Source organism: Nyctereutes procyonoides, unplaced genomic scaffold, assembly GCF_905146905.1.
Source record: "Nyctereutes procyonoides isolate TBG_1078 unplaced genomic scaffold, NYPRO_anot_genome, whole genome shotgun sequence".
NCBI classification, from domain to species: Eukaryota; Metazoa; Chordata; class Mammalia; order Carnivora; family Canidae; genus Nyctereutes; species Nyctereutes procyonoides.
The window spans coordinates 44959789-44971334 of NW_026575140.1; positions in this window are offsets into that span (position 1 = coordinate 44959789).

Consider the following 11546-nt stretch of genomic DNA (forward strand, 5'->3'; position numbering starts at 1 on the left):
GAATCTTTTGATCCCTTCATACTTGAAATTCCTTATATTCTTTGTATTTATATAGCAAATTAAAATGTGGTGCTTTACAGTTTACTTGTGTTATCACATGGGTTTTCTCCCTTGAGCGATGAAAAATGATGTGAAGTAGATAAGAAAGTATTTTATTCCTCAGAAAAGGAAACTAAGCTTGTACATTACATATTTCGGCCATTTGGGCCAAATATGTAAAGAGATTACATATTTGGGCCAAAGATACTCAGTGGAGACAGTACCTACCTATGTCTTGGTCTTTCTCTCCCGACCTCTCTCCACTACACCACACTGCCTCTCAAACACCACCACCTGGGAATCTGCCTGGCTTTCTTTTGTCCCCTATGTGGAAAACCAACTCTGAATGCCAGAATCAAGAAGCCATCTTACAGAAAAGGATTGATTGTTATAGAGGAAAATAGATGCTATACAACCTCAAAAAATATGAAGAAAGCTCTATGGATTTGAGAAGTGTTTCCCCTTCTGATTTGCTCATTCTTTATGCTCAGAGGTTGTGACCCGCCGCTGTGTTATACCCATGGTATGAGCCACATTCTGTCTCTCTTTTCTATTTCATACAATAGCATTCAGTACTGCATGCTCAAAATTATCTTGCCATCCTGCTGGGAAAGCTTGCCCCTTTTAAAAAAAATAGAGACGTTAATATATTACTATTTAGAAACTCTGAAAAAGGTTGGGTAAGCATACATATAAATCATCTAGGCATTCAACAGGAATTAATTGCTTTCAAAGAACCAAGAATGTTCCATAAAGAGGTGACGAAAAATTAAAAGTTATCTGAGCAGTGCTGTATTATCAGAAGACCGGGATCTTACTGTGTGAATTGGTCTGTTATAAAAGCATCAATAAGCAGTGTATTTCATTGGAAGACCCAAGTACGAGGGAGTCAGAAACTTTGACTTCTGTTTAAAATGGGAATTCTTACAAATAAATTCTGAAAGACATCACATAATTATCTTGCTTTTCCCACTGAAAAACCCAATGTATCATAAAAGGAAAAAACCTTACCAATATCTTCTCTTGAGAGCAGAGGGAAGACTACAAGTCTTGATTTCTGAACTCACCAATCATCTCTTTAACTCTTTTTTATTGGCCTGTTGGCTATCTGTGCTTCCAGAGTTGCTTCTTTTAAATTGGTTTTTGTAGGTCTACTCCTTAAATTCCAAACCTAATTTATCTATTCTGAACCCATCATTTCAAACCAGTGGCAGTTCTCAACAGGAAACTATATAAGAATACTGGAATCACCTAGGCAATATTTCAAAACACACCTCTCTTTTCTTTCTCTCTTCTCTATCATGTTCTGACCCTACCCTTAAAGGCTGTTTCTGAAATCACTCCTTATAAAGGTCCTTGGAACAAATTCATAGAAACATGCATAAGATAATTTTCTCCTAAGCTTTTTTGGCTGTGTAATTCCCAAGAGAGCAAAGGATTTTACTGACTGCAGACAAACATCACAAAGCGCCCAAGCTTAGCAAAACAACAGAATATAAACTAAGGCAATAAAATATGAGAAACAAATTATATTTTTAATATTCTTCCCATGTTAATAATCTCAACTGTTTCTGACAATAGTTAAAAGGAATCTGAAAATGTATTACCTCTGTACATTCATGCTCCCAATGGCTTATTATAATAAGATTTTAATCTAACAGAGTTGTTCCTGTTCATTCCTCCAAGACATCATTACTTTGCAGAATAACGAAAAGATGGGCAAATGCCTACCCAACATACTCCAGGGTGTTTGTCATTAAGCTCTGAATACCCCCACCTGGAGAATTGAGCTTAGTCAATCACTATACCTAAAACTTAACTGGGTAAAAAAAAAAATAATAAGCATTAGTATGTTAGAGACAGCTTAGATGTTTCCCAGAAGAAAGGCTGTAAGTTGGTGTGTGGACCAGAGGAAAAGTTAAGGAGACAGGTTCTGGGTACGTGAGAGTAATGAGGAGGAAGCAGGAGGATTCTGTGCTTCATGATAGATAAGATAGATAACTGACTTTTCTCATGGGGTTTCCTGTTTCTAAGTCCTGAAATTGTAAATAACTGAGAAGTCTTTCCCCTCTCTGTGATATTCCTCTCACAGGGAGTTGATTCTCTTCTTGAGGTATGATTAGTGTACATATTAGACACTAGACCTGCCTCACTTCTAGCTCCTTCTAGCTCCTTATTGTTTCCATTCACTACCATCGCTTGTCCCCCAGCGAGAGCTAAGGCCAGGAGGACAAGATAAGATGAAAAGGTCTCCTCCACAGCCTGGCTCCAACCTCAGATGAAGGGATGAGTTGGGGATTTGGTGATGGGAACCCAGTTACTGGAGAAAGAGTCAAGGTGGAAAATCATAAAACTCAAAGACTGAGTCTGGATGGAGAAAAGACTTGTTACACTTACTAATTTGATGCAAAGGAAAAGGGGTAGCTATCATAATAGAAAATGGATTCTAAATTATCTAAAACTTGGAAATAGGCAAAGAGATTATGGCGAGCTCTGTCAGGGTCATACTGATTGAGTTTTTTAATGGGCTAGGGTACTGTACAACTCAGTGGGAGCAGAAGTTAAGTTATAGATTTTTGTCGGGTAAAATGGATACAGCAAAGCTTACTATCTATTGCATTAAGACATTAAGCACTTTTGTATGTAAGCCAGCTCTCTTCTCCTGACATTCTTTTTTTTTTTTTTTAAAGATTTTATTTGTTCATTTGAGAGAGAGAGCACAAGGGAAGGAGAGAGGCAGAGGGAGAAAGGGAGGAAGAACCAGACATCCCGCAGAGCAGGGAGTTCAAAGTGGGGCTGTATCCCAGAACCCAGAGATCATGACTTGAGCCAAAGGCAGATGCATAACTTGAACTACCCAGGTTCTCCTTTCCCTGACATTCTTTGATTAAATTCCCTGTATGCATCTTGCTCCTAAAATGTTCTTGGGCCTGTTTTAATATCTTCAATATCCTTCTCATTATCTAATGAATTAAATAAAATATTTGATACATGTTTGTTTTGTATTTGTATCATGCTATGATTTTTAATCTTTTGAGAATTAGACATTAAAAATTTGACAGTTCATCTACCAAGGTGTCCAATAAAGAAAGAAGTAAACTGTATTGCCAGATGTCCGTCTGTCTGTCTGTCTGTCTGTCTACCTACCTACCTACCTACCTATTTCATGGGCTATTAAGCCCAGAAACATTTTTCCCTTGGTTCCCTGAGTGAATTCCAAGTGATAAGACAACTTTAAATTTTCTGATTCTCTAGTTTTTTCATCTAGTTTCATTTCCCATTCCCCTCCCACCCTGTACCCCCGTTCTGTCCTGGTTGGTAAATTACTCCCTGTGGGTATTGCTTAAAATTGTGTGTTTGGCTTTATGATATGATTTTTTATATGTTTGGCTTTAGTGATTGCTGCAAGAGGCTGATGGCAGATCTATTCTCTGCTGGGTAAGAGAAACCAGAATCTAGTTAGTCTTTTTTGTTTGTGTCTTTTTGTGAGCTCAAATTGAGTAAGAATTTCATGCCCTTTAGGGAGAAAAATAGCTGTATGAGAGCTAGATGAGTGAATTTTTGTATTTTTTATGTTTACATCTGACCTGTGACAGAATCATAAAATAAACTAAAAACTCCACGTTTCTGTGTGCAGAACAGAAAGGTATTTTGCTAACTGTGGAAAGTGTTAATAGAATATTGTCTCTTCAATCACAGGAACTTTGTTCTGTTCATTTGATGAGATAAATAAGTGCTTATAAAATAGAACAGTTACCAAAAAAAAAAAAAAGAACAGTTACCAAATTCACAAATATGAAGACTTCAAACTTATAATTATTGTAAATGTGCTAGACCCTTAAGGAAAAATAAAATCCTTTTTACATAAGCTGCTAGCTTAGAAAAATTTTTGGATAAGAACTTTAGTTTACATAATTATGATGAATATTTGGACAAATTAGACTGGTTTAGTGATTTTTTTTAAAAGTAATAATAGCTCTTTGTCTTTTTCTTGAATGAATCATTATGGAGTTTGAAGTAAGCATAGTTTAAAAAAAAGGTTTGAGGCAATGTTTCCTTTTTTTTTTTTTGAGGCAATGTTTCCTAATGAAAAGACTAGTTAAGCTAAATTTTCAAAACTTCATGTATTGATTTTTTGATCAAATAAGTTAACATTAGTCCTATATATTGTTTAATATTGTGAATAATGAAAGTTTTTGTTTGGCTGAATTGAATCATAATTCCAACAAACATTTTTCTTTTTTTAAAAAAATATTTATTTATTTATTTATTCAGAGAGAGCGAAAGAGAGGCAGAGACACAGGCAGAGAGAGAAGCAGGCTCCATGCAGGGAGCCCGACGCGGGACTCAGTCCTGGGTCTCCAGGATCACACCCTGGGCTGAAGGCGGCGCTAAGCCGCTGCGCCACGGGGGCTGCCCTCCAACAAACATTTTTCTAACAATAATCATGGTTTATAGTGTGTCAACTTACAGGTTCCAAGATTTTTAGGTAACTTAAATACTTGTATTTATGTCAAACTGAATTATTTTTTTAAGATTTATTTATTTAGTTATTTATTTTTAAAAGATTTATTTATTTATGAGAGAGAGAGAGAGAGAGAGAGAGAGAGAGAGAGAGAGAGGCAGAGACACAGGAGGAGTGAGAAGCAGGCTCCATGCGGGGACCCCGACGTGGAACTCGATCCTGGGTCTCCAGGATCGCGCCCTGGGCCAAGGGCAGGCGCCAAACCGCTGAGCCACCCAGGGACCCCCCAAACTGAATTATTTTTTAATTACCTTTGAGTAGTTGGAGAATTTATAATTAATGTGGAATTCTGAAACATTGATTACTAAGCATAATTTTAAGCATAATTTATAAACTTTTGCTTCTTATTTTTATATACTCTACAGGGTGGATATATATTTGGGTTATATTAATGAAAATGGCCATTTTAGCTTCTTTAAGAAAACATGAAAGGGATCAAAAAAGAGGTGTGTGTCTGTAGTTTATTGAACTACGTGTATTCATGAGATTTGCTTGTTAGCTAAGAGACTCGTAAATGATAGACTGTTACCAGTTCCTACCTTTTGGTTTTCTCTGCAATACAGAAGTTTCTACTTTAATTAAAAGTTATACTTAATATGGGTGGCTGAGGCTATCTTAGGAGAAATACAACTGAGTATATGATTTTGTTTTTTAAGGAATAATGAGAGTACTTTTGTCCTAAAATAAACACTCATTCCATTTTAGAATGTGAGAAAGCTTAGTAAAATACAAAACCTGAGGAGTTATTTTATAACTAGAAGCTTTAGCCATCCTCACTCATTTCGGCCACCCATGATTCAATCTTAATCAACCATATCTTTTTACAGTTTTTTTAAAAAAATTATTTATTTATTTATTTATTTATTTATTTATTTATTTATTTATGAGAGACAGAGAAAGAGAGAGGCAGAGCCACAGGCAGAGGGAGAAGCAGGCTCCATGCAGGGAGCCCAATGTGGGACTCGATCCCGGGACAGCAGCATCATGCCCTGAGCCGAGGGCAGATGCTCAACACTGAGCCACCCAGGTGTCCCAGTTTTCTGTTTTTTTTTTTTTTTTTAAGATTTTATTTATTCATTTATGAGAGACACAGAGACAGGAAGAGACAAAGACAGAGGGAGAAGCAGGCACCCTGCAGGGAGCCTAATGTGGAACTCCATCCCAGGACCCTGGATCTTGCCCTAAGCCAAAGGCAGATGCTCAATCACTGAGCCACCCAGGTGCCCCTCTTTTTACAGTTTTTTGTTTGTTTTGTTTTTTGCTTTTTCTTTCTCAAGATTGGTTCTAAATTAAGAAAAAAAAATTTGAGATTTTTTTTTGTACCTCAAATTGGTTTTGGATTTTCTCATAAAGCCCTTGGAAATTTTCAAAAGTTTCTTATTGTGCTTATAAAAATAAGGATGCTAAAAATAATTAGGATTGTTTGATATGTTCCACATTTCTTAATTAGTTGAATACTAGTGTAAGAGTTGCCTGGGAAGAATTGTCAAATCAGAAAATATGCTTAGTCTTTCTTAGGTTAAGTTTGTATAGGAAACATGATATCCTTAAAGATATTTCACACCTTGTGTACTTCTATGGGAAGGCCCTTGAGATTTTTCAATGCTTTAGTGATCCATAATGTGTTCCTAACCTTAAGGGAAACATTCATTGATCAGCTTCTTAAAAGATAACAATGTACTGCACATAATAGAAAATTATTACTCTCCTCCATTCTAATATTATTGGTCATTGGATTAAAATAACTACAATCACTCAGTTTCATTCTCAAATAGGTTTTTGCTTTCTTTAGATACTTGCTTAAAGATCCTACTATATAAGCTACAGGCTACAATATGTGTCTTCAACATATATGGACAGACTCAGAGCCTTGCAGAAAGGACTGTATCAAATAGTCTGAATAATTGGTGTGTAAAAAAATAAACTGTTGTGTACAGGCCTCCAAGCTTATTTCGGTTAGATAATTTTCAGACTGAGTCAATATCTTTAAGACTTTTTCCAGTCTGGAGGTCGATGTACATCTGAAAGCTGACTGCTGACAAAACATCCAGATCAACACCATAGGCCTGAAGAAGGAAACTGAATCGGTGTTTGTTTGGATTATTGCTGATAGTCCCTTTAACATTCTCTTTTTAAATGTATATATGAAGAAGTCCTTTTTCTCTCCTTATAAGCTTATTTCTAACCCATTTGGGAAACTATGCTTTTATAAACTGAAATGAAATATTTTTGAATAGTATTTGATACTAACCCCTCAGAATTCAGAAAAAAACTTTTACTAGTCTTCTTACTTTTCTTTTTGTTCCCTCTTTTTAAAAATTTATTTATTTATTTAGACAGGGGGAGGGGCAAAGGGAAAGAGAGAATCTTAAGCAGGCTCCATGCCTAGTGTGGAGCCTGACTCGGGGCTCAATCTCACGATTCTGAGCTCATGACCTGAGCTGAAACCAGGTATTGGACACTTAACCAACTGAGCCACTCAGGTGCTCCCATCTTCTGACTTTTCAATGGCAATATGTATTGTTTATATTTTCAATAATAACCTTTGTTCTTTTCTATCAGCATATGATTGAACAATTCAGTTATGCAACCAAGGCCATGCCTGCATGCTGTACTTGACAAATCTCATTTTATCAAGTACAATAAACTCACAAATAAGGACCAAGGATCAATCTTATATGAGAATCCAATGTGTTCATAGGCCTCCTAAGAAAACTGGGTTGGTATCTGGACTAGAGGATTCCAATCTCAGAGGTGATTTAAAAAAAAAAGGATACTCTGTGTCAGGCCACTCCTTAGCAATTTTTGAAAACCTTCAAAAATATATATATTCTCCCAAATTTATAGGCACTGCAGATAAAATCTGGAGAGAGGGAGGTTATCTCAATCTTGGCTTCCTAGTCTCAGGGTAAAAAGGAAAATAAGAGACTTTTAAGAATTCAATCCAAGATTCCTTACAAAAATCTCCAGACAGAAGTCAGTTATCTCATATTTAGTTGCTCAAAACTGTGCAGCTTTAGATTGGCAGAGTAAACTCAAGGAGGCCATGTGGCTATTGACATTCTTTTTTGCACCTATGTAAACAATCAGACCAAAGTTAATGAGCCCACCTATTTTGTGCTCATGAATGTTATTTGGAGTTTATTTATAATCCCCAAAGGGGAGACTATTAGAAGAATTACCCCAAATTTGGGATAGGCAAGAGAGATTACTTAGTGTACTTTCAGTATAGTGTTGGGCTTGACCTTCTTTTGACCATACTATTTTACAATTTGGTAGGAACTGAGATTACTTTGTGGATTTTTCACTAGTTCCCTTATTAATTGAATTAAATAAAATATTTAAACATGCTTACTTTATATTTGTATAAGAATACAAATTTTCTAAACTTTTGAAAAATATAGTACTGGAGACAATAATAGAAGTTATGCATAGGGCAGCCCAGGTGGCTCAGCGATTTAGCACTGCCTTTAGCCCAGGGTGTGATCCTGGAGACCTGGGATCAAGTCCCATGTCAGGCTCCCTACATGGAGCCTGCTTCTCCCTCTGCCTGTGTCTCTCCCCCCCCCCTCCATCTGTCTCTTATGAATAAATAAATAAAATCATTAAAAAAAAGAAGTTATACATAGATATTTGGTATAGCAATATATCATTATGGAATAGGAATATGTTATACTGCTAAGTGAAGTGGGCCCTTACTGTGGTCCCTTAAAGTACTTGGCTAATTGTTTTAAGGATACAGCTATCAAGAATAGCAATAATAGTAACAATTGTTAAAAGAATAATAATTGTGTGCTACTTAATAGTCTAGAGACTTTGCTTATATTACCTATTATTCTCACCATAGTCTAAGTGGGAAGTATTTTCCTCCTTTAACAGATAAGGAAATTAAGTCTCCAAATTCACAGGGAGTAAGTGGCAAAACAGTCTTAATCTCAAATCCGTCTGACTTTAAAACTAGCATTTAAAATAAATAAATAAATAAATAAATAAATAAATAAATAAATAAATAAAGCTAGTATTTTCTGCTTCAACTGTCTCCTACTAGGCGAATCAGCCTCCAATAAACAGTTCCTGTCTTCAAGGTGCTCACCAAACTAAAAGAAAAAAAATTTTAAATGTACAAACATGTCAGCAAACTTTTTGAAAAAATCCACATATAAGTGGATTTGCACAGTTCAAATCCATGTTGTTCAAGGGTCAATTGTATATTATGCCTAATTTTTATTTCAGGTTGATTTTGGCAAGTTATGTTTCCTTTCGAGGATTCAGTTTCTCCTCTGCTGAACTGTTTCAGCTCCAATACATTTTTTAAAAAATCACACCCATTTACTATCCTTTTTATTTTTTATGTCATTCATTCCCTCTTTGCCAGCTTGGATACCATTGTTAATTGTTAGGCTTACTCCCTGATTTACACTATCGACTTTTTGTATTGACTTGGTAAAACTGAATTTTGATTTAATCCAGCATCATCTCCCCTGTGTCTGCTTCTGGGCAGCTGAATGTGCCTGAAGAAAAATGCGCAATGATGTTGACTGTTCTCACGTTACATTTATGACCACTAATGTCAAGGCAGTCCTCGTGGAGACAAATCCATATTTTCCTAGTTAATTCACTCTCCAGTCTTAGAGATCGCTATTTTTCTTTCCTTCTCTTGTCCCAAACATCTAATACCTTAGGCCTCTTCATCCTGTGTGGATGACTCTGCATCCCTCATTTTTATTGAGAAGACAGGCATATTTAGAATACTTCCACATAATACCACCATACATCTTCTTAGCTACTTGTAACTCTATCCATAGACTAAAATTCACTCCCAGTTGAATGGATAGATTGTCCTTGCCCCCAGCTAAGGCTCCCTGCCTTGATGCAAAATATCTCATTCCTTCTTTACTCTTCCATGATGTTGTTCCTGCAACTGTCCCCTTATTGCTTCATCAGTTTTTCCAGGCTGCTGGATTATGATCAGAGATCACACAAAAATGTTCTAATAAAATTGCCTCTCCAGCTACTGCCTCAGTCCTGTATATAGAAATGTCCTCAGAAGACCTGCCTAAAATCATTGTATCCACTTATCTGCCCCCTTTCATTCTTTTTTTAATCCACCCTCTTCAAGTTTCCTTCCCGAACTCTGAATATTGTCAAAGCCATCAGCGATTGCCACGTGGACAAAGACTGTTCAATTTTCCATCCTTATATTATTTGAACAAAACCAGCATTTGACATGACTGGGAGTTCTTTCCTTCTTTGAACTGTTTACTCACATGCTCCTAATACTATCACTTCCTCTCTTGGTTCTCTTTCTAGCTCTTTTGACACTGATCTCCAGTTCTATTCTGGTTATCTCCTTGGATTTTAAGCATTGATGTACTCTAAGGCATAGTCTCTTTGCTATCTAAATTTACTACATAAGGAGGCCTGGGTAGCTCAGTGGTTGAGCATCTGCCTTCAGCTCAGGGTGTGATCCGAGAGTCCCGGGACTGAGTGAGTCCCTTTGTCACTGCTATGGATTGAAATATGACATCCTCCACCCCAAATACATGTGTTGAAGCCTTAGCCCTCCCCCACAGTGTAATGGTATTTGAGATGAGGGCTTTGAGAACTAATTAGGTCTAGATAGGATCCTGAGGGTAAAGCCCTCATGATGAGATTAATGCCCTGATAAGAGGCTAGAGAGCTTGCATTACTCTCCCCATCCCTCCTCTTCAGTCCTGTCATGACTGAGGAAAGGTCATGTGAGGATATAATGAGAAAGGGGCCACCTGCAACCCAAGGAGAGAGCTCCCACCAGGCACCAACCCTGCTGACACCTTGATTTTGGACTTTCAAGTCTCCAGAACTGTGAGAAGTAAACTGCTAGCTAAGTCACTTAATCTATACTATTTTGTTATGGAAGCTCAAGCTAAGACAATTACTATGTAGCTGCAGAAGACCAGGGCCCAATAACCAGAAAGATGGACTAGTTTTTGCCATGCCTTCATTCACAATTGAACTTGAACATCTACACCTTAACTCTAAACCACTACATCCAGATTATTGCTGTGCTTTCTATAGAAAAGCTAGCAAAAACCAGGTGCTCAGCTGAAAGTCCCTTGGCAGATTCTTTCTGGACTAGTCAGAACCTCAGTGTGCCACTTGATAGTCATTGGCAGTCTTGGCGCTCATCCTATTCAACACTATATTCTAGGTACTCAGCATTGTTCATGGGACATGAGAATGTTCAATATGTGTTTTATGTTTGATGAATGTTGATTAAATGAATGAATGAACACGGAGCAAAGTCTTCTTTTATAATATTGATCATTAAACTTTTCTTTTTTTTTAAAGTTTACTTTTTAATGCTACCATTGGAAATGAGGATATTTTCTGCCCTTCCCTGCCCACAGAGTTCATCTGATGATGTGTGTATGAGCTCATTGGAGCTAAATATGCTACATTCAAATTGATATTTGTCACACTACTGTTTGTCATTTGTAGGGTTAATAGTGCTTGTGTCCAGACTAGAAGTTACTACCCAAAATAATTTGGTGAAAATTCATTACTATAAATTCTCATGGAAATGTTAAGAAAATGCAAGTTTTAAGTCATTATAGGACTGAGGTTTAAAGTCAAGTTAAGAATTCTCCAAGTTCTTAAATAATGACTTAATTACTATGTAAAAGATAGGAAGATTGGGTTGGTTTCATTATGGCCAACCAAATTGATTCTGTTCACTAGTCTGGAAATAAGTGAATGAATCCAATTTATGCCAAGTGCTTTTGTGGTGTATTTTCTCTCTCAATCTTCCAACAGTTCTCTGGAGTACATATTATTGTACATATTATGAATAACCACATATTCAAGACTATATAAAATCCTAGCAACTTCTACTGCCAGGAGACTACTGTATATCCCAATATAGTGAAGACTGTCAACTTGAGTAACGCCACTACTGTTCTGGGTCTTGTAGATGAAATTAGTGGACTTTCAAACTTTCTGC